Source organism: Stegodyphus dumicola, chromosome X2 (assembly GCF_044657685.1).
Source record: "Stegodyphus dumicola isolate Sdum_Otavi_A_Nest chromosome X2, ASM4465768v1".
In the NCBI taxonomy this organism is placed as follows: Eukaryota; Metazoa; Arthropoda; class Arachnida; order Araneae; family Eresidae; genus Stegodyphus; species Stegodyphus dumicola.
The window spans coordinates 148,902,594-148,927,930 of NC_140781.1; the positions used below are offsets into that span (position 1 = coordinate 148,902,594).

At 31.5% G+C, this 25,337-nt stretch overlaps 1 protein-coding gene across 15 annotated transcripts in view; it reads left to right on the forward strand.

Annotated features, from left to right (window-relative positions):
- LOC118194132 (uncharacterized) overlaps window positions 1-25,337 on the forward strand; it is a 134,256-nt gene that overhangs the window by 13,900 nt on the left and 95,019 nt on the right. For 2 of the 15 annotated variants that reach the window (XM_085809326.1, XM_085809333.1), the window contains exon 2: window positions 21,103-21,198. The exons of 10 other annotated variants lie outside the window; for them this stretch is intronic. The gene's annotated coding sequence lies outside the window, so the exon portion shown is untranslated. Of the gene's footprint in view, window positions 1-14,184; window positions 14,204-14,270; window positions 14,361-21,102; window positions 21,199-25,337 lie in introns of those variants that run through there. 3 more of the 15 variants (XM_085809329.1, XM_085809336.1, XM_085809328.1) reach the window with 2 other exon arrangements.

Here is a 25,337-nt window from a genome sequence, read left to right on the forward strand (position 1 = left end):
AATACTTATTCATTAATTTAAAAATAATAAGTAAAATAAGCTACACTTTTACATTAAGTTTTATTTTCTTAAAAGTTGCAAACCCCCCCTTCATCTGCATACTAAATGAGAGAATTCTACTACTATTTCTAAGATAACTATAACAGCTTTTTAAAGTTAGGTAAAAAGCAACCTTAGATTGCTGTAGTTTTGAACAAATATGGCAATTTTTTTTTGCTTGCTACTAAAGAAGATGAACTTAATATTTGATTGCCCTTAAAATCAATAGTTTTATTCAAAATTTAATCTTAAGTTTGCTTTTTGGTCTAATCGAATTTTACATTGGCATGTTTCTCTTCTGATTCAATACAATAGCAGATATATTTTTTCAAATAATATTCTTACTTAAACTCGCATCTATATCACATATATGAAGGCCTGAAATTTTTGGGATGCACATAGGTTTTTAAAATTAGACTTATGAAATTTTAGGAATGTTCAAAGTAGTATTCTCCAGCATCATTATGCACTTCTGTAGGTGAATTCCCCCCCCTCCCCAAGATTAAATGCCTCAAGATATTAAATTCTTTGAAAATACAGTATTTATAACTTCATCAGTTGTATCATAAGAATGAAAATGATGACCATGTAAGTTCTTTTTCAGATTGAAAAATAACTAAAAGTCACACCTAGCTAGATCAGGGGAATAGGGTGGATGTTCTATCACTTTGATGTGTTTTTGTTCAAGAAACTCAGCTGTCAATCATGCTGAACGAGAAGATGCATTGTGGTGGTGGATAATGAGTCCTCTTACATTCACCTCTTGAAGAATTTCAGTAAAACATTTAGTGATGTACTAGTTAGCTATGGCTGTCTTCTGTCCTTAGCTTTGAGCAGTCGGGAAATTCTGAAGAAAACGGCATACATTACTTTTTTTCACAGCACATTATCTTCTCACCATTGTGAAAAGAATGTGGTTTGGGTTCAAATGATTGTGGGTTCATCTTTGAAGACCCATACTTTACTTTTTGATATGTTGGAATTCACAAAATGGTATGTACGTTTTATCAAAAGTTTCTGTACTGATTTTGACATGCTTCTCTTTTTGGTCTTCAGTTAAATTATGGGGAACCTAACAACAAACTAGTTTTTTCTTATACAATTCTTCATGAGTAATTTTATGTATGGTGACAGATCCAATGTTAAATTCCTTCTGTATTATTTGGTAGGTGCAGCGATTAGCATCGATAAACATTTTTCATGTGGCAGATATATCTGGGATTACTATTAACTACTGCCTTTCTCTGTGTTCTTGAACCTGAAGAGAATTGTGACCTGTGTGAAATTCTGTAAACCACCTGAATATGATAGCACGAGACGGACCTTCATTTCTAAATGCTAATTGTAGACGTTCAGTGTATTATTCTCGATTCTTACTTTAAAATCATGGAAAATATCATAGTGCAAAACGTTCTTGCATCAACACCATTTTTCTTGTTGCCTAAAATTTATTCTATGCTAAACTACTTGCAATTGGCCAATCAAAAAATCATCTACAAAATATTTCATATTTCCAAATCTAGCAGTTAATTTTTCTGCTGCTTACCGTCTGCGCATATCTAAAAAATTTCACAGTGACCTATGTATTACATTTAAATAAATACATTACGTTAAGATCGTTGTTTTAAGTTTGACAAAACAACATTACTCACAGTATCTAAAGAGAATTATTTAATTTTTCAAAACAGAGGGTTAATTAGGGAGGCCTTTTTTTTTCAACGAAGTTACTTTGATATATTATACTATTATAAATTATCTAAAAGTGATCAGCTAGCTTTGTTAAGTTTGTTATTTTAAAATTTTAATTTTTGAATTTCAGATATAAAATTTTTTCTAGGTGTCGCTCACAATTTTTGTCGGCGAGTAAACTTTCTAAAATATTTCTTTTTTTATTTTCAGAGTTGCCAACTCTCCAGATTTAGGCGGGAGACTTCCGATTTCCAACTGTTCTCCCGCCAACCTGATTTACAACGTATTTCTCTGGACATTCTCTTAATTTAAAAATTTCTCATGATTTTTATGTAGCTTGGCTTAATACTTTGTTATGCGCACTGAAAAATAAATGATTTGTCTCTAGGTTCCTTATAAAAGGAAACCAAAGTAGTGTCATCAATGAGAAATTATGGCTTGCTCCTGCTTTGTGAGTGGAGAGCACATGTGTCCGAAAACGTGTTCCAGTTCTTCAGAGAGCATCGAGCATCACTGCATGTCATCTGCCACATATTAGATATTGAGTACAAAGCAAGATAAAAGTTATTTCATTCTTCTTGTCATTGAATACTGTGGGTTTACATGTTTTTGAGAAATAGCTAAAGAAATTACGATCTTTTGTTTTAGTTATGTCTGCAAAAAATGTAAAATACTCATGTACTTTACAAAAATCATGCACAGATGACTTTCCTTCTAATATTTCCTGAAGGAAGTGTTATAAATTTGTGATGTGTACAGTCTGTCATTACGTGTTTTTGATTTCGCATGATGGAAGGGATGTTCTCAGACACGTGCGTACACAAAAACATGAGAGTTCTATTGAAAAAAAAATTAATTTTTTCTGTCAAAACAAAGGACCGAAAAGTTACTAGTGCAGAATGCTCATTCTCTGTCTTCTTACCGGAGCACAGCCTGTTTCTGAATACATCTGATCATGCTGCAGTTTTGTTTAGAAAAAAATTTCTCTATAATGAAATGTCTAAGAAATACTCAAATGCAAGGACAAAAGGCGACTGCAGTTGTTAAAGAAATAGGTATGAAAAATAAATATTCAGTTATTGATTGCATTAAAACAATTCCATTCTGCCTCTCTATGGATGGAAGCAATAATACTGACTCAAAACTGTATCCAATTCTTCCCCTTTTTTAATCTAGTATCATCAGAAATTAGAGTATAGTTTACTTTCTGCTCCCACTTTAGAAGAATATTCTAGGGACTTTAAAAATAGCACATCTAATTATTAAAATTTCAAAAGAAAATGCAATTCCTATGGATAATTGCTTAGCACTTGGTGCTGATAATGTACCAGTTATATTAGGCTTGAAGACTGGTGTTGCTGGCATCTTAAAAAGGGAAAATTCAGATTTGCCATTTATGAGATGCACCTGGCACATCTTAAATTTAGCAGCTGAAAAAAAGGGCAGCTTCTTTATCAATAAGTGTGGATGAACACATTGTTGATATTATTTTCTTGAAAGGACCTCTAAAAGGAAGGAAAAATTGAAAGAATTTCAACAACTGCATAATACTAAAATAAGAAAAATTTTGAAACTTGTATATACCTATCTTTAAAGAAACATTTATCTAGAATTCTTGACCTACAGAATACTATTTTGCATTTTTTTTATAGAAGTAAATGCTTCTAGAGTTAAGATTAAAGGCACTATTGAAAGTTATAAAATACTGAAAGTAAATGGAGATGTAGTTGCTATTAAAAATAGGTTTGAGAAAAATAATTTCTGCACCAGTGAGCAATTTATTTAACAGTTCTTGAAATAATACTACAAAATATAAGCATGAAGCTGATAACAAATTTCTCTCAAAATAATAATTAAAAAAAGGGAACAACAATGGAAACATTTTCTGATTACTGCAAGTTTATCTTGTCAAGAACAAATATTTGTGTTTGTCTTCGGACCTTAACAAAGCTTTTTGCTTCTTTGTACAATTAATTTTGCCATCATTTGATGTCCTTAACGCAGTTCTACAAGACAGATTTCCATTAATTCATGTTTTGCAGCCATTGATTTATGATCTGTTTAACACTTTTGCATCGAAATCGCCCATAATATCCATTCAGACATTGGCGGTCACCAAAACATCTTGTTTATTTTCTGCTTAATGCTTTCCCCCTCATCATGTTAGTGCATGGCTAATTGGTTTCGTGGGTTGTTATAAGACATGTCAATCATTCTTTTGAAGCAACTAAAGTAACTCTTATTTGAATGCACGTTATCTCTCCTTCGTTTAGAGTCAATGCTTTCAGGAAAGGCGCCTTGCATCTAGACCACTTATTTTACTTCTTCCTCAGGTAGTGAAAACGTCTTGCTGCTGTTCTGTAGCTTCATCTCAAAATGTTCAGAAAATGTTAAGATATTAACACAAGAAGAAATAAATGGCATATTATTTGGAGAAACAGATGAAGGTGATGGATATGTAAAGAAATTTTGATTGATAATGCAGACGATGAAATTGAATGCAATTATAATTTAGAACAATCTGTTTTAAAACATAATGAAAATCTGCTTTATATGCCTATGAATTAGATTGGAAGAACAACATAAAAAACGAGGACATGAAATTTTGGATCTTTCTCTTCCTCACTTGAGCTATCTCATGATTTGTCAACTGGATCATCTGCTTTAGATTATTTCATATTACTTATGCCTGATGAATACTGTGAAGTAATTAGACAAAATACACAAAATACAAATAAACGTGAAGAGTTTTGTGCATAAAAACGTGATGCTGAAGTTAGAAACTGGCAGCAGTTAGAAACTAGAAGTTAGAAAACTCTCTATAAATGATATATGGGATTTTATAACTTTTTTTTCTTAGTGAGCATTATGTGCTTGCCTAGAATGAATGATTACTGGTCCCAGAATCCTATACTTGGCAATGAAGTGATAAATTAATGTGTAGAGATAGATTTTTAAAAATTAAACATTATTTTCATATTTCCGATAGAGAAAAGGAGGTAAAGGAAAACTTTTGAAGTGTCTGGTATGCAAATATAGGAAAATAACACTTCTCTGACTCCAATAGAACCAATATTTTATTCCTTACGAAGTTATAGATTCTTATTCATAAAATTTATTTACATTTTACATGCACGTCGAATCGTGTGACTAAATTTAATTAGAAACTTGACAGAACTGAAGCGACACTACAACTTTAATTTTTTGCAAAAATTAGAACCTATTATTTCTCAGGTAAAAGGGCGGTTTTCAGATTGTTTTTAAGCCCTATAAAAAATCTTTCCATTGATGAAGCTGTGGTAAAATTCAAAGGAGATTTAGCAATTGTTCAGTATATGCCTTTAAAACCAGATAAGTGAGGGCTTAAGATTTGGATGTTATGCACATCTCATTTAGGTTATGCTGTAAATTTTGAACTGCATGGGGGAAAATAAGATAAAATTGTGAGGTCAGGCAAAGGATTGAGGTATGATGTTGTCACACATTTGATAAAACCTTTAGCAAACAAAGGGCATGAACTCTATTTTAGCTGATTTTTAACCAACATTCAGCTGATGGTTGAAATCAGAGTTTTATGCTTGTGGAACTGTTAGGCCAAACAGAAAGCACTGGCCAACTGAAGTTAAAACATTAAAATTGAAAATTCCAAATGAAAGTCAGACTTTTCAGAGTAAAAAATATCCAAATTTTTATGCTGTCAACCAATATACCAAATGAGCTGTGTCATGTGAACAGAAGAAAAGGAGCAGAGAAAACTGAAGTCTTTTGCCCATGTTCATTCGCAATGTATACCATGAGCATAGGAGGAGTACATTTGGCACACCAGAGACTTAAATATTATACAGTTGCAAGAACATCATCCAAATGGTGGATGTATGTGTTTTGTTTCCTTCTGGACATTACCATCATATAATTCAGCTTACTACGAATTATCCCTGTCAAAGACAATCAAAAACTTGAGCCTATGATTTCAAGTTGGAACTTGTACAAGAATTAGCAAATTTGTACTTGCATAGAAAGTGCACTTCAGTATCATTTGAACCACTCGCAGTCATTTTCATAAACAAAGAAAAATCAAGGACATATAAGAACTTATGTTAGATGTCAGCAGCAAAGTAATAAAATATTAGCAAAAAATTTCATCCAAAGCGCATAGGAATGTGAAATTTGCAAGATGTACCTTTGTAAAGTCTGCTTTGGTGAATAGATATTCATGAAAGGAAAGCTTTTGTCTGCTGTCTAAACCTAAATATATTTAAAGAGAAATCATTAAATTTTGGTATGAAAGTAACAGAAAATGTAAAAAAAAATTCAATTTTCTTATTTCACAAATTATTCAAATATTCCTATTTATGTGAAGGACTAAACTAAAAAAATAATAAACTGATAAACTAAAAAAACTGTTTAACTGTCTTTTCCTTTATCTTTGTTTGTATCCTACACTTGAAATTTCAAGCAATTTTAGCTTGAATAATTATAAGTTCCTGCTCATGCCTAACTATAATTCTTATGTTAAAAACCATTTAAAATGCCCCTTTTGAAGCAGTTTTAAAACTATCAAATATGTACAGCTAATAATTATTTATGAATATACAGGTAAATGTTTACTTTCCTGCTAAGATTATATTAATTTATAAATCACCGATTCAAATCTACACAAATTGATAAAATGCATGCTAGTAAATGCTTATTGTTAAACCTGTAAATGGATGCAAATTACATGTAGGGATTTCAGCAATAATAAAAGAGAGAGATACTATTTCCCACAGCACTTATTTTGATATAAATTTCTATTCAGTAGCACTAACTTTCTGAATGAAAATGTTCTGTTTATTAGCATAAAATTATGGAAATATGACATTTCTAATTTTCGTGATGGATGGCAGTAAGACATAACTGGTAATATTTAAGTTCTATCAAACCACCATTTATCGACTAAACTATTTCCCCTAAATGTTTCTGTGACAATAAATATAAAGATATCATACTTTTCCATTTTATATAAGAATCGAAGAAAACTTCAAACAAAATTCAAATAAAAATGTATTCATGTACACCAATTCCCATATATATGATTGTTTATTGTAAGAATCACTGCACTTTTCATTTATACAATGAAAAATGTTATAAATCATAAATATATATAATTTTTTTCATTGAAATTAAAGCTATCACATCTTAAAACCGATTATTTTAAGAAATATGAAGTACTCAAATCATTGTAAATACTGAGGAGAAATACAGAAAGCTATTGATGCTCGCAGGTGCAATCCTGTACTAAGGTGAAACTACACACAATGGGTGAAACTGGGAGGGGGGCACTAAGAGCGAAACAGTCATTTCACTTAAGTAGGTTAATGTTAAAGTTGTAGCAACCTATGAGGCACAGAGAAGGAAAACAATTTCAAGAAAAATTCATACACATGGGCGTTTTCAATGTTTGAGGAAAACAGATTTGGTTGTCTCTCAGTGCAAAACAGTTAGATATTTTATCAAAGTTTGTAAAAATGATTTTAGTTTTGTCTTCTAATTCTATATATAATGTGATTTATGGTGAAATAGAAAATCAGAAGATTGATGAAGATTTGGTAATACGGGCTGCAACTAAGAAAGTTGTTGAAGAACTTTCAAAGGACCACAAAAATATATATATATATTTTTTCATGTTAGAAGCTACTTCTGCTGAGTATATGATTACATACAACATAGATTTCCAATCAACGATGAAGTAATTTTTTCATGCAAAAGATGCAGATGTTTATGTTCTAGGAAATGCATCTTTTCCTGATGTATTTTTAAATAGATTTCCAGTTTAACTTCATTTAGTTTTGAAAGATGTTGCAATTCATAAATTGCAGTCACAATTTACAATTAGGAAACCTGGATAAGTTATAAAACCAACATGGTTTGACACCCAGTGGAGTATAATTGAGAAACTGAAAGTTACGAATTGAATTTTAAAGTAAAGTGAAGTGTCTAGAAGAACGGTAGCAAACCTTTATGAGAAGTGGGGCAAATTGCGTTCACTATTTTTTTTAAATGCTAGCCAGTGGTGCCACTTGGAAGGGGGTAAAAAAAAAGGGTACCAATAATTTGGAAACACTGAAAATTTTGCAAACACACAAAAACGTGACATTTGGGCTTTTCCTTTTTTGCTATCACTTTTAAAATCCCCTGAGTCATTACTTTTCCTTTTTGTTTCTACAACTTTGGTAAGTGAAGAGCAAAAAATAAAGGTTGTCAAAGCATTTATATGTCAGTGGGGTGATACCTTGAATTACTGAACCAGGGGACACTATGCCCAGTATCTCCTCTGTACTGAGTATTTGAATGAAAAAAGAATGAAGAAACACATATATACATTAAGAAATAGTCTTCACTAATAAACAGATATATGTATAATAAAGTTGTTATAAGTATATTCAATGAGAAATCTGTTGCTTATTTTCAGATAGTTTCTTCATGTTAGTTTCATATTCCATATGCATTTCTAAGTTTATTTCTGTTTTTAGATTTTAGAAAATTCATCAAGGAAAAGAATTTTTCACACTAATATTTGGGAACATTGTTAAAAGAGGATTAGCATGTTTCTTCATTGAGATAAAATTGTTTGGTAAAGAATCCCATATGTTTAATATATCTTCAGTTTTTAGTGTACGATCATTATTTGCTAGTAGTATTTTACTATTTTAGTGTAGGATCATTATTTGCATTGCTTTCAGAAAGTTTTCTCTTCAACTTCGGAAATCAAGTTTTCAAATTATTTTTTCACAGTATGCTGCTTTGAAATTCAACTAATTCCTTTCCTAAATCATGGTTACCTAATCACATAAATTTAGTAAAGTGAAAATATATTTTAAGCATTTAAACTGATTAAATTTCTCTGAAAACCTTGCTTTATTTTCTGTATAATGATTAAATATTTTTTGGAAGTTGAGCATATTTTTTAAAAATTATTTTGTTTTGGAAATGTTTTTGTAACCGAAGAAAATATTTCATAATTTTCTTTTCCGAATCTTTAGTGAAAACATCAAGTTTCATCGTAAATATTTTAATACTTTTTAACATCATTGATACAATTTTCCCATTTCCCTGAAGCTTTATATTCAGTTCATTGAAATGTTGAGTGATGTCACATAAGAACATTAAATCGTTTAACCAGTCTATATTTGAAAATTCAGAAAAACTATTTTTTTTTCATTCACAAATAGCTCTATTTTTTCTAATAATTTGACAAATTGATTAATGACTTTACCTCAACTGAGCCATTAACCATTGCTGTATGTCAAAATGCCAGAATACTAATAATTGTGCAGATTCATGTTTATTAATACCTCTTGCATTTAAAAAATTAGAGAATTCAACTAGAGGATGTCCAATATTTTCCTTAAGCTGCTGAATAAAACCAATGCAATTTCTATAACAGATGGCACACTCAGTATGGTGTGGGGGGAATAAACCAACCCCCACCATACTGAGTGTGCCATCTGTTATAGAAACAATTTTTTGTAGATCAATATTGCATTATCAAATTCTTTAAAAATAAGAAGATCAGTACACTTCCCTTTCAACATTATTAGTTCTTTTACTCTTTCTTACCTGATTTATATCGGGCAAAAAACTGCTAGTTGTGCATAACCATTTATACCAGTACCCTTGTCTAAAGCAACAGAATATAGTATTTCTGCATACTTTAAATCGTGTATTTGTGAAGAAATATTTTGAAATCTATTTGATCAGCGTTTAATTGTACTGCAACTTATTGGTAGCACATTTATACGCTTTATAATCTAATCTTTTTCTTGGTAATCTGCAAATAAAGAAGCACTACATGTTAAAAATGGCTATTTAGCAAATTTTCCTTCTGTAAAAGGAGCCCACCAGCAGCCGAGTAGTAAACCCGTTGAACACTGGTAGTTCAGTCCAGGGTTCGAATCCCATGAATACGCTGGCTGCATTTTCTTGTTTTTTCCCGTGTATACAAGCCAGTTTACCTTAGAAAATTCTCCATGAAGGCATCCCTCCCTTTAGGCAGATAGCCTTGAGTGCTTTGCCAAAGTCAAATACACCAGATGTTCTGAGAAAGGTTTCAAATGGCGAGCAATGCAATAAGCTGCTTGAAAACTACCAGGTATGTTTATTATTTTTTGGAATCAAAAATTTTTTTAAAACTACCTGTTTTGTGAACTATCTTAAAAAAAAAAAAAAATGCTCTTTTTTCTTTTTCTGTTGAGAAGCTGATATTTGAATGCAACTTTTCAAAATGTCTTTTTGGTAAAAGTTTGGTTTGTCTTTTTGGTATATTTACGGGTACCCCATGGCGATTTTTGGCGGCACACGGATACCAAGTTTGTGCAATTCTTTGACTTGCTATTTTGTCTTTGTGTAGTGGCGATTTTAATGCCAAAAATCGCCACTACACAAAGCGAAGAATTGCACAAACTCTGTATCCATGTACACATTGATCTATTTTCACTTAAAAAAAAATCACAGAATTGCACAAACTAGGCATTGTGCACTCCCTTGACTTTATCCATATACACGTCAACGTATTTTCACTTAAAAAATCATCAGAGAATTGCACAAACTTGGCATTGTGCATTCCCTTGACTTTGTCCATGTACACAACGATATATTTTTACTTTAAAAGTCAAAGGAGCACCCAATTCTAGGTAAAAGTATATTTATGGAACATAAATTACTCAGGTTACCATAAATGAAACGACAACTTGGCGATAAATGAAGCAACAACTTCACAATAATAGTACAAGAGGTACCCTTCAGTCTATTCTAAGCGTCTTTTTACATTGTATGTACATGAAATCACATTTTCGTTACAAATTACTCACACATTCGTTTTATTCTTTTCAATTACACCATATCTTTCAAACCATTCAGTCTGATATTGTCTGGAACTGGTATTATTTATTTTTATTTTTTTAACTGCGTTCATGGTATGGGCTACAAGAAATATATTTAAAATACAATAATTTTAGAAGAAATTTTGTAACTTAATTGATACACAAACATATGTAGATAAGAGAATAAATTTATTAATAAACAAATAATAAAGCACAAAATTATTAAATTATGGTTTGATAATTTTCCTTATAGTAATTTTAAGTAACCTAATATTACTATCAGAAGGAAAATTATATTTATACGGTCTATCTCAGTTTTACATTTATTATTTTTAAACTTCACTTATAAAACTAAGGTTAAATTTTCTGTCTAGTTGTAAATAATAATTATAAATTGATTTTATTCTTTTAAATTTGAATTTTTTTTTAATCCAATGCAAATGTGAACAATTTGACAAAAATTGAGAGTATTTTAGATCTTACTGTTTACTTTATAGAGAAGGAATAATACGAAATATTCAGTTGCCATTATTATAAGTTAATATTTGTAAAAACTGTACTTCCAAAGGAATATATTGGCTATCTATTTCTTAAGAGTTCTTTTTAAATTATTTTTTAATACATTAAGGAATTTTTTTTTAACTTTGTAATTGTAAAATTTATTTTAAAAGCACTAAAATATCTTATAAACTTTTATTTTTATGCTTTATTAAGTCATGTTAATATTTATCATAATGATAGCAGATTTGATTTAGAGGTAGAAAAAAAAATAACTAAAATTATATACCCTCGCTTTTTGTGGTGCTAAAATTTTGATTTCACAAAATTTGTTAAAAATACACGCATATTAACAATGAGATTTATATAACTTAAAAATAAAATTTAAATATGTATAATAAATTGATTTAAAAAACTATTACAAAATAAAAATTTCAAGGAAAGAAATTTTGTTTCATGTAATCCTCTTAAAATTTAAAGAAACTGCTAAAGATGCGAATATTATATAATGCGATGCTGCAAGATAAATGATTTCTCACTTGTCTCGGCACCAACCATTTTTATCAAAAATATGATCATTCAAGCTGCTTTTTTATTAAACAGAAGTGCTGAAAATCTATACATTAAACGTTTATCAAAGAAAAATAGTTATCGTATGTTTAGTATTGTTACACGTTTCTAACTTTGCATAAAGCTTTAAACAAAATGTAAACATTTTCATTCGATCCTCATCGCGAAGTTTTAACGCTGTCAATGTAATTAAAATGAAAATCAACGTCATTAAAAGTTTATCAAGCGAGTAATAATTAACAACTTCGCTAATATTAAAAACATAGTCTTTGATTTGTTGTGAGTATATTTGATTAATTTCTGGTTAAGGAATTTCATGGTTTCTGAACTATTAAATGGACTGACCTTTTCCTGAATAAAGACGTGAAACATTCTCTAAAATATTACAGCTTTAATTTGGGAGAAAGGTATACCGGCATAGTTTAGAAACAGTTTAAAGAAGAATAAGAAATCAGAAAATAATTGATCTTGCCTTCTCAATACTTTCCTTCTGGTGTTTTGAATCTAAACATTCAGAAATCTTCCACCCGTAGGCCTTTTCTTCCATGAATTTCGATAACCAATTTATGCAATTTTTCTATTTCTGCTCACTACTTATTTTTCTGATGTGGAGGTACATGGTTTTGAACCATAGGCACTCCGTAACTTATAATCGTTGGCATTTCCCTTCTTTAAGGTAGCCTTTATTGGTTCTTGAAATCCACACTAGATGGAAGCACCTATGCACATTAAGCGCTGGAAATCTGTTCCGCGAACAGTGTCAATTTAGTAAACTTGACCAGAAGGAGCATGACATGATGAGGCATTTTTTAAACAGCACAGTGCATTGGAAACATAAGAGAATAGATAACATGTAAAATCAAATAAATACCTTCAGAGTTCAACTAGTGAACTGTAGCTTACTACTGGTATCATTGCAATCTTTAGCTGGTCTGCACAGTTATTGCCGAAATATCGAGCTTTGCGCAATTTGTCCGGCTCGTGAAAAATAAAGCCCAGTGGGCACTTGACATTAAGACTTCGTGACAGTTTGATAAAGGCCCGAGGTGGTAACAGGGGGCGACCATGTGTCGCAAAGTCTTCGAGAAGCAAGAGCAAATTTTTAGCTTTTGTAGCATTTTTTTTTTTTAATAAATGGCGGACACTTGCCTATAACGGCACTGGCCACTACTAAGGTCAGAAGTGGTGGCCATTTTATTATGGAGGCACCTAATTGTAGCATTTCATTCAAGGGGATTTGAGATGCGCCGCGTCAGACAAGTTTTCAGGCACCTGCGCATTTGAAACTGTAGGTACGTGGTCATGTAGTAAATCAGCCATAGAGACGAGATGCGCGGGTTGAGTGACACAACAATAGAAAATCAGTTGGCCAACATTCCATTCGGAAATACCGACTTCTTTTTTTTATTTTTTTCAACTGTGCAGTTTACTTTTGCCACAGCACTGGATTTTAACAGTTCTTTTGTGGTATTCCAAAGAAGCGATTTTTCATGTCATTTTCATAACTACAGCAGAGAAAATGTTCGCTGCAAATTTTTGCGTTCTCTGCCCCACCAGCGGCCGAGCCGTAAAGGCGTTGAACACTGGTAGCTCCGTCTAGGAGTTCCAATCCCGGCGAGCGAAGGGGTAGCTTGGTTTTTTTATGGTTTTCCCCGTGCGTAACGTGTATAGAAACGAATTTCTCTTAGAAAGTTCTCCACGAAGGCATCCCGTCCCTTAAGCAGATAGCCAATGAGTGCTTTGCCATGCTCAAATAAGCCAAACAAGCTTGCGTTCAGATGTATATTCTTTTATCAACGGTATGTTTTCCTTAAGCGATAGAAAGGTGAGTGACATATAAAAAATTTTTCATCGGAAATTAAAATTTTAAAATAGCGAAAACAAAGCTAGCCGAGCATTTTAGATAATGTATGATCATATTAAACATCAAAGTAATTTCGCATAAAAAAGGACCTTCTTCCTTAGCCTCCTCTTTTGAAAAATTGAATAATTCTCTCTAGATACCGTGAGTAAAGTTGTTTTGTCAAACTTAAACTTTAGGAGCGGGGGGGGGATGCCATAGTTGTTTAAAAGTACGCTAATCTATCGGGGGGTCGTAGCGGTCCTTACAAGTGCTTATAAGTCCTTATATTTGAAAATAAATTATAAAAGCCCTTATAGGTGCTTACTTTTTCTCTAACACACTTATTTTTTTGTTTTTAGTGCGTTTTTTTTTCGCATCCAAGCCGCAACTAAATAAACAACTTTTTATTTCTTATCTGGAGCGTCAGATTGTGAATCATACTTTCGGGAGGTTTCTCCGCATTAACGTAACATTTAACCTTTCATTCGTGCTAATTGAGATAGGTGCACGTCGTTCTATTGGTCAGAGTTGTGAAAGGGGTAGAAAATTCCGACATATTTTCACATACTTTTCCTCTCACCCACAGTCTATAGACGTTCCAAATCCCACTTGGTCAGTCCATATACGCGTTTATTACGATATGTATGAATATTTATAATATATTTGCAGTAAATGCTGAAGTATAACTAAACTTTAAAAATGGGTAAGTGTGTTTTTAACACGTATTGGCTTTCTAAGGAAGAATATTCTGAATGGCTTAAACAAAGCGAAAATAATCGCAAGGCCATGTGTTCCTGGTGTAAAACTGAAATCAACATAGTAAGTATGGGAGAGTCTGCTTTAGAGTGGTCATATAGGTCGTAAGTAAACTTTTTCTTTTTAATTATTATTAATTCTTGTGTGAAAATTTAAAAAGAAAATTAAATCTCCCATGGACCGCTGATTTATGTCTTTTTTTTTTTTTTTAATTTTAATTTTCTGCTTTTGAAAAGCTTTTGTCATACTATTCATTTACTATATACCATTAGAATATGGTATATAGTAATGATACGCATGAAATGCAGAAATAATCTTCCTATTATTTCTGCATTTCATGCGTATCTTCAAAGTTGGGAATGTTGGGCTTACATTTTCGATTTTTTTGCGATTGCATTCTACAATACGGAAGAAAGGGGTCATAAGATTCCGGATCCTCCCCTCTTTGCGAAAAATCTCGGATATTCGAACCGTTTCAATTCGCAGCAATGAACATGTTATTTTTTTTTATTATTATTATTTTGTCACTTTCCAATATGGATTGAATAGAACTAAATTTTATGCTATCTACCAACCCAAGCGAAGCGTGATTCTGTTCCTGAAATTTAACGCAGTCTGTTCAAAATTACAATGTAAAACACTCCAGATTTGTAAGTCTCATACTTTTCCTTTATTTAGTTTTTCATTCTCCAAATACTGGCAGCTGTTGATTCCAATTGCGTAATATCACGTGCGGAAGAATTAAGGCGGGCGTATTGCGCAGTAACATTTACTATATTTTGCAAAGATGTGTCAATTAGGAAAGATACGAGAGCGGTCAAAGGAAAGGCTCCGCAGACGTAATGTATAAACCAGTTTGTTTTCTACCTCGCTAGAAAGAAGAGGGAAAATTCGCCATGGGATTTGGCTAGGGAACACGTCTCCAGACGGAACATTTTCGGGAAAGTTTCGAAATATTGCTCATAGCCGAGACATGTTGCGCCTAGCTAGATGAAATATTTCTCAAAAAGCTCCCGCTTAAAGCGGTGCTACTAGAATCTCGTTTCTCGGAATTGTGCCACGTAGCTGCGCGCGTCTCTAGAAGTGATAGCCTCTTAACAATTCTTTGCAGCGGCAGCTTCATCAGCTCATTCACAGTATCAGTTATATTTGTAAGAGAAGAAGGGGGAAAAAAAAATATTGAAAATAAAAGAAAAGCCGCAGAATTAACAGATGAATTGATTTCTCTTAAAAGAAAGAAAACTCTCTTAGAAAGAGAAGTTAAAATGCTTGAAAATAAAGCAAATGAATTTGCTAAAAAGGCTGAAGTTGCAAAAGAATTTAATCTTTTAAAAACATGTAATGAAATGTTAAAAACTATGTGAAAAACAAACTCTCTTAAGAGATTTGGATTCAAACATTTATGAATAAAAAGAAAAGAAAAAATAAATGTAATTAATAAGCATAAATCATTAAATTAAAATTTAATTAATAAGCATAAATCTTGTTTTCTTATGTTGTAAAGTACTCTGTATGAATATAATAAACACAGTTTATTATTATTTATTTTACTTAAACTGATATTTCATTGTTAAATCTTGTAATATAGTTTAGTTTTCTATAGGATTCTTCCCGCCTTTTCATTGTAAACTAGTTCTATAAATTGAATTGTTATTTGCAATTAAAAAATAATTGTAATTGTTTCCCATGGTTGAGTAATGCTGATTCTCTCTTTAAATACTGAATTTCTCGGATTTTGAACAACGGTTAAATCTCATTTTTATTTTAAGGCTATGCAGTTGTGTACACATGTAATTAAACAGGTGTGTATTTTTTTTCCCCTTAAAATGTGCTTGAAAAGTGCTTATAGGTGCCTATTTTATTAACTAAAATGTGACTACGAACCCTGTCTATGGTTGCTTTAAAAACTGGAAAAACATGAAATAGAATTGTTATGGATTTTGTAGATATATAAATAATTTTAGTGAAATTACATCTGGAATTGTATATATTTTTATTCGATAATGTAACATGAAAATGTAAAGAAGCGAAGCTTTTCAAAAAAGTAAGAATACAGGGGCAAGTAACGTTGAGTTAATGGCTATATCGGTAAATTGGCGCAATGTTTTTGACGACTAATTTTTGTCACCAAATTTGGCGAGAATTCTCCAAAAGTCGCCAAACGTAGGGACATTGTGGTTTGATCTCCGTATAACTGTAATGGGTTAGGTGGGCTTATATAAATGAATAATTGTTATTGATGCTATATGTAGCTTTAACTTTATTCGGCCCTCATATGCCTTTTCGGTAATTTCGAGAAGTACTGGAGATTTTTCGGCAGCCGAGGGAAAACTGTATAAGCTGGAAAGAGCATCAGTTTTGAACTAATATTAGTTAATTCAGGGCTGCATTCACATTATTGAGATATTTGTGAGAGCTTCGCCTTTTAGATGCACTGAGCATTGAATTGTGTTTGACGTTCTTAGTAGTTTAAAGATTAACTGCTGATTATACTTGTGTGATACTGAGAAGAGCTGTACGAGTACTTTTGTGGAAAGATCCAGTACTGTGAAATGTTAAGTTTGATAAAATAAATTTTATCAAGCTAATAAAGGTTTTATATGCATTCAATCTTACAAATCCGTACGCACGCAAAAAAATTTGGTGTCAGAAGTGGGGTTGAATTCCAATGACAACAGCGATGGAAGAGCAACTAAGACAGCTGGTAACTTGCCTTTGTAGCATTCCAAGAAAAGATGGAAGGGGCGATGAAAGCAGTTAAGAAGAAATGGAAAAGATAAATTACTACCATAATATAAAACAAATTTCAGGCTATAAAAGGCAGAATAGAGATAGTTGAAAAATGAGTTTCTGCTGTCAGACTACAAATCAAAGGCAGAGTTTCTGCTGCTGTTGCCAAGGAAGTTGACAGTTTAAAGAAGTCCATAATGACAGTTGGTTACACTTCTAACACCTTTACATTTGAATCATGTCTTTCCGAACCTCTCTAAAGCTATTCACATATGGCAAGACGCTGTTCTTTATAGTGACAAATGCAAATGCATAGGCTTCCAAAGCTAAAGCCCGCCATCTTGCTGCTTTTGTGAGCGCAGACACAGCAGATATCCTTCAAACTCTTCCCGAAAACTGGAGGCTAGACTTCGAAGCTCTATCCAGTGCCTTGGAGCTGCGCTCTGGGAAGAAATGTTTTAAAAAAAACTGCAGCAGGCATCAATTAAAATTCTGTCAACAGAAACACTCCAGGAACTCGTCACGGATGTTGAAAGGCTGTCTTATCTCGCCTTTTCGGAGTGCCTGACAGAAATAAGGAAAATTCTGTCCCTGCAGTACCAGGGTTCGTACTGTCCTTAAAAGTCCCTAGGTTTTCTGGAATCAATTTTTGGTCCTTAACTTCGGCCAAATTGGGTAGAAGGACCTTAATTTGAATCGTTTGAAATTTCTGTCTGTGTTTGATTGCCATTTTGAGTGTCAATTAGCAGTTTGCAGGAATATTTTTGGCGATTCACTTACAAATATGGTTCTCTTTTGAATCGGTTCATGGGTTATAATTTGTTCCTATTTCTAATGTAAATGTTGGGATACTCGAGTTCCTGAGCAAGAAGTGAAACACCTATTTCGAAATTACTTCATTTTTTTCTAGTCTCTTAAAAAGTCTTTCTACTTCTCTTACAAAACTTTTCACTTTTGGGGATGCGAATTCTTTTATTAAATGGTTCTAAATTTGGCGACTTATCAACATTTTAAGATCAGTTTCTGTAGAAAATTTTTAATTCTGAGATCTGGCAATTTTTTTAAAAACATTGTAACATTGATAAATTTCATTAAAATGATGGTAATATATTGAAATTATATTTAAAAAATAACGTTTTTATTTTTCGCTGTCGTATTATAAAGTTTCATTTTGGCCACTTGTACAATATTTTAAATCTGAAAAATAAACAAGGTATTTACTATACTGGCACAATTTACTAAACAGTTCTTAACAAAAGCAAAATAGCTATCTAATTAATTAAAAATATATTCTTTTTAATTGTTTCATGCTAAGAGTTTTTCCTGTGTAATTGTCTTAGGAGTTCTCAGGATATGCATCAGTTTTCTCTATAAAATTAATTTTACTGTTTTTCCCTCTTTTTTTTTTTTTTTTTTTTCCCAAAATATTTCTGCCATTTTGCTGTTACAGAATTGGTAGGGGTAATTTTTTAGGATTTTAGACATTGCAGCTTGGAAAGTTTAGAAGGATTTATAGATAATTCTAGAATATTCCAGAAAAATGTGATAAAATAAAAAATGTCTCCATGGCATTAACATGTAATGGATGTATTTTTCAGGAAGTTTGCGATTAATTTCTTACTTTTTGGAAAACGTCTGGAAGAACAATAAAAACATAATATTTGAATGTTTTACTTCTGATACTAGAATCTTTTTTGTAACATGTTCATTTTCCCTACTTTTCTCTAGACAAAAGTTTGCGATGAATTTCTTACTTTTTGGAAAACTCCCGGAAGAACAATAAGAACATGATATTTGAATGTTTTACTTCTGATACTAGAATCTTTTTTGTAACATATTTATTTTCCCTTTGTTTTCCCTACTTTTCTCTAGATACAAGCATGATAGATATCAAACATGCTTCTAATCTTATCACATGGACTGGCATTATAGGAAGGAATTTTTTTTATTAATAAAAAAATTTAAAACTGACGATTTAAAAGATTCATCTAATATGTCTTAATGCATCATACACGGGGCTCGCATTAGACATTTTCCCACCTGATGTAATTTCTGTGGCTTCTCAATTCTGCTTCTACTGCCTGCTCTAAATTCGAAAAGCTTTGCCATTTCTAGATTTTATTGCTTGGTGTGTCACTAAATTCTAATAATTCTGCCACACTAGCTCTGTAATTAGCCCTTACCATATATATTTCATATTTCTTCTGAATGTTCATATTACTAAAAAAAGTAAAATTAGCAGCTTTTTTTATACATTCTAAATGCATTTAGCTTTTTTAGAATAACAGAAATCTTTAATTAAATCCAAAAATTCTAAAATGAAATGGAAACGTATTGAAGAAGAAACTGAATACATAAAGGAAAAGAAAATTATTCTTCAAAGATATGTACAGTTGTTAAAGATATGTAAATTATCCAGTTGTTTATAATTTCAGTCTTTACTATAATTTCTCATTTCTATTTTATCACTAGAATTCAAATCACTTGGACAGTTTTTAAACTGAGGTTTTGGGAGTGTAACACAAAGTATTTCTGACCTCTTTGCTCGCTGTATTAGTTCCTGTCAGCTCTGATAATTTGTAATTTCCATTATCGCTGCTAACATTTGAATGTGTTATATTATGATAAATTTACTGAGTCAGCTTAAATTAAATTCTATAATCTTTGACCACTATTCCACATTTTTAATTTTTAGTCATGCCCCCTTGTGTCTATTTTAGTTGTTTTCCCTTCGCATAGTGTTATAGTTTTGTTGTGAGAGCCGTTGTGTCAATCATTTCTGTATGATCCAAGTATTAATATTGGAGATATTAATTAGGTAGTAATTCAACTTAATTTATTATTAAAAGATATATTTTCTTTCTACATATTTTTATTTTTCAAAAAATCTTTTTGTCATTGAGAAAATTCTCCTGACTTCCTAAAAAAACTCCTGATTTTTGAATGTCGTAATCCTGCCAAATGTAAATTGTTCAGACATCAAGTGAGTTACATTGGACATATCATCTCTGCTGAACGTGTGTGTACAGATCCAGCAAAGTGTCAGCAGTTAAAAGTTTGGAGATACTCTGAAAATATGCATCAGTTGTGAAGCGTCCTAGGGCTTTGCATGTACTTTTGGAGATATTTGAAGCACTTTTCTCCCATCACAGACTAACAGAGATCAAACAAAATTTCATGTTGACTAAAGTCTTATTTTTAAATATATTATATATCCTCTGTTGCCTTTTCAGGAGAAAAAATTAATAATTGTTACAAACATAACTTCAATAGTTATCATCATTTCAAAATTTTAATTTGGTAATTATTTTAAAATATTTCATTTTTTGATATAATTCTTTTTGTGGTTTTTGCTTTTTAAGAGTAGAGCTTTCCCTAACGTAAATGGGATAAAGCAAAGAAGTAATTATTATTAGTTAATGCTGAAAAATGTTTCAGACATATTTAAAAAAGTATGTGCTTCGATATTGTGAAACTTGAAAACTATTATGTATAAAACAGTTAATAGAAGCAGTAATAATATGTGCAATTTATTTTTTACCTTTGAGAATAGATGAGTTAGAACACAACAGAATTTATACATGGAGGCAATGATAACAGTGTATTAAGTCGCAGCACTTTAGATTGAGCAGTAGGATATACGGAAGACAAGGGTGTAGATGGGAGGATGAGATAGTCTTTTAATACCTTAGTGTCATTTTTATCGGTTGTATAAAATCCTTAAATCATTCCAATTCTACAATAATGATGTAGATTGCTGTACAAATATTACCTGAATGAAGTGAAGTAATCATGTTTCTTTATAAGAAAGAATTATATTTTATAGTATTGCTCTAAGATTAATAACCAATGAGTAGGTTATGTCAGTTATTATTCACATTCGATATGCGTAAAGGGCTATTCATACTGTGGTTTATATGAGCTAACAAAGTCAGTTACATCTGTTGACTAGCTCTGCCTATATGTGAAGCTCTGCTATATGATTTTTTAACTCGGTTCGCTATGAGGAAAAAAACTTGTTGCAGCTACCCAGAGTCAATAGCCCTTAAGATTTTTTTTAGTACTGTATTTAATTTTAATGAAATTTGCAAAGTATAATTATATATTTTTCAACAGGTATGTTAAGATTGTCATTTTCAAGGGGGAAAAAAAAAAAAAAAAAAAAGATATTCATCTGAATTGGCTCATTTTTTATTGAAATTATAGTTCAATGTGAGTATTTGGATTAATATTTATGTTCTTTGTATATGATATCACTCATTTGATTCATTAACTGTAATGCATTAAGTCTGATGTTATTCACTCGCATTTTTCCACAGAATGAGTTCTTCTCCCCCATTTCACATATTATGTGCTCCACCCTTAGGCACTACACAGAAAGGGAGGGATGCCCCGTGGAGGTCTTTTTAAGGGAAACTGGCTCGTATCCACATTACACATACCGAAAACCATGAAAACGTCCATGCAGCTAGCCTGTTCCTCGAAACTCGTTTACCCCAAACAAAACTACAAGTGTTGTATGCCATTTACTGCTCAGCCGTTGGTGTGCAACAATATTAGTTTTTGGCTTTGTTTTGTAGGGAGGTATTTAGAGTTAGAATTACTCTGAAAATTAGATTACAGTGATAATCTACTTTTAATTGTAGTGTATATAAAAATTTCAGTAATATTCTTTTTAATATAAAACTAGAGTTGTTTTGGTCAAAGCATTTCCAGTAAATTAGGTTTGCATATCCTCTCTCTGTGCCATTAGCTTAGCTGTGGATGTTTGGGAATTCTTGTTCTAGAAGTCTGTTTACTGTAAGCTAATCCATCATCACATCTTATAAGACATTTTTGTTTAATCTTTCATAGCATTATTTGAAAGAACACTTTTATCCTTGTATATGGATAATTTTAATACCATTTTCTAAAACTGCACAAACCACCATGTTCTTGTTTAAAATCCACCATGTCCAAGCTTTCTGCCAAATTCCTGAGGTGTTTCTTGCAATACTGAACTTTGTTTAGTAATTAATTTCTCTTTTGATTTTAACATATTCAACATCTTTAAAATCAGACCTTCTTAACTCTTTCTGAAGGTTGAATATAAGATTATAAAGTAGTTAAAGTTACAAAAGTGATAACATCTGCCTTGGGAATGGCATGGCCTTTTGTGGTTTGATTGTTTTTCTTTGTTATAAATTTTTCAGAGAATTCCATTTTATATGCTGACATGTTTAATTTTCTCCTAGCATTATCATACTCACACAAAGACAGCAACAAGTAAATTGCATAGAATTTAGTGAAAGTGCACGTCTCGAACTTAAAATTCCTATGAAAACAAATTTTGGAATAAAATTTTTTAAGTGCCTCAACCCTGTAAAAATGTCATTCATGACTTTGTTTTGCTTGCCAATTGGAGCCACACCAGTAGCTAAGTGCTTATGACCACCTAATGCTGTTTTGACATTTGCTTGAGCTGAGGAAAACAGTCTGTCTGGCTACATGGTTGCTTTTCATTGTTTCCTTTCCTTTGGTGGGTTGTGTGAATATGAACCAGTTTTGCCTAAAAGTCTTCCACAAAGTCATCTCTAAAAACTATAGCACTTACCTGCTCTAGTTATTGCTAAAAGATGCTAGATTAAAATGTGATTGTTAATTAAAAGGTAGGCCTTCATTAAAATGAAAAAAAAAAAAAAAAATCTGAATTTTTGAACTTGCATGACTTTCCGCGAAATGAATTTTTTCTGATTGCACAGTTCTAATTTCTTTTCCTGTAGGATTTGCAACATATTTTCTGTGGCTAATGCAGAAATTAAAACAATATCTGTAATTGTAAATTAAAAAATAAATAATAATGTAATAAAAATAATATAAATAGTGAAAAATCAAAAATAATAAAAATAATTGTGGTTAACTCTTTTGCTAATGGCACATGGGAGAATGCTTGTAAATAAAATCACAGAATAAGCCTGAAAACCAATAGTCATTTTTCATGCAATTTTAATAAAATTTTATGGTGATTAATGTATTGTATATATTCTGTGCTAATCAAGAATATAAAAGAGTATCTGTAATAATGAAAAGAATTTATTTTCAAAATATGTTAAAGACAGTAAGGTGAACATAATAATAAAATGCAATTTCCATTTTCACTCAAATTTGATCCATTGAGTCCACTGTTCACAATTGCATGATGTTATATACTTGGTCATTGATCCTGCTGATTGCAGAGGAGTCTTCTGCCCAAGCCCTGGCAGTGCTAGGGAAAAAATAAATATGCAAAACATGTAGAGATATGTTGGAGGGCAATAAAATCAAATTTACATTTTGAACTACATCGATTTGGAACTGATTTGTCTTATTACTGTACAATTCTTTTCTATATAAATTACAGTCAAAGTCTGTAACAAACTTGCCTTTTAATGAACCCTCACATATAATGAACATTTTGGTCTTATCCTTTTTTGTGTACACTTAAACATGGCTTTATATTGCAAAACAAAATTTCAAATGTATGAAATCATATTTAATGAACTTAATGGGATATCTTTGATTTTAAGCTTTTTTTTATATTTTCCCCAGAATTTTTGTAAGTTTGAGTTGAAAATTTACCAATTCTTAAAATCATTCATGTTTAGGATGTTAAGATCCATATTCCATTGACGCAAGGATAGAGGAAATAGCTTTATGGTTATGCAAAGCAAGTCATTTTGCTCTCGAATGCTATGCAAAGCAGTTCATTTGCTGGTCTCTATGCGATTCTTAAATGCTATGCAAAGCAGGTCTTATTCATTGAGAACCAGCACACAGAATAAGTAAATCTTAAGGTAGTATATAGTGTTTGTGATCATAAAGCCAGAGAACTTGTATGGGCTCTTTGATTCAATTCAAGTACTTCAGTTGAATTTTCAGATGAAGCTGTGATTGGGGATTTGAAATTTTTGCAATTTAGGGAAAGAGGAAGTCGTTAGTAGGTTCTTATGAGCTCTGTACAATGCATGCGATTTTCCTTTTAGAGTATGAAGATTTTTCATCCTTATTAGTTTCTTTTGTTGCGGTATTTGAAAGGAGGTTGAAGTTCTGTGTTATGAAGGAGAAGGGGTTGCATTCTTTAGATCTTTTACAAGCTTTAGGATATTCTTTATAATGGCTAACGTACTTTTGCTTTGCAAGTCTACATATTTTGGGTTAAAAGAATGCCTTCTCACTGGGCATTGTATAGGACAGATTAGTGATGGAATTAAGTTCTCTTTTCATACCTTCTTCTTTTCACAGTTGGTTCTTTATGAATAGGTTCTTCACGCATCCTTAATTCTTCAGCAAATTGTAATTCTTTAAATTGTTGAGCTGGCTGTATTTTGCTCTTTGACTGTTTTGCTTCTTCTGTTGAAACTCTGGAACAAATACGTGAATATTTATTCATTTGTGTACTGGTAGTGTCTTGCAGCCTGTTCTGTATGCTTCTGTTCCATCTTAATAAATGTTGATTTCTCAACTCTGAAAGAGATATAGAAAATTGTATTTTTGTGATATTCTTATCAACAAAATTTTTTTAAGTGAAAATGGTGATATATTTATATATCAACAATGAGCTCAATATGCTGTTATTGGATGCAGGTATGTTACATTACTAATACTTGAGTTCTGGTAAAATACTGATTACGCTACCTTAAGAACCGCTTCCTAATTTATCATGACCGGGGCAATTTTCAATGCCTCTGAGATTTAACAGAAATAAATGGGATAATGCTGTTATAATCAGAAACGCTCTTTTGCTTACTCACATATATATCTTTATTTATGTCTGTTTGAGTTTTATTTACTTAAAAACTACTATTAATGTTATAGATTTATAATAACCGCTTTCATAATTATTCTCACTTACATACTAAAGGATTAAGGAAAAAAATTATGAAATCTTAAATAATAGTGACTTGGAATTTAAGTTATTTAAAAAATATAGTTTAAAGTACTGAAAATAATTAAGGCTATTAATAATTATGCATATTTATTCTAAAGAGAAAAATTTGTATTATCTTCTGGTTTTCAGAAAATGATAAAATATTTAAACTTTAGAAAATACAAGGAATACAAAATTTTAAAAAAAACAAGAAAAATACATTAATTATTAAGCTTATTTTTCTGCAAAAATCAATATGTAACACAAGGACATAACGACTTTTTCACAATTGTTGCAAAAAGGTCGAATTCTGCTAACATTTAGGCGTCGTTAAGACGTCGTGATACGATGCTTTAACAAGCGAAGTATAACCTAATAAAGATGCAATAGCGACGTTTGTGCGACAAAAACCTCATCTGCAAAGACGTAATAGCCCTATCACTTCTATGGATGCACGCGCTTACCT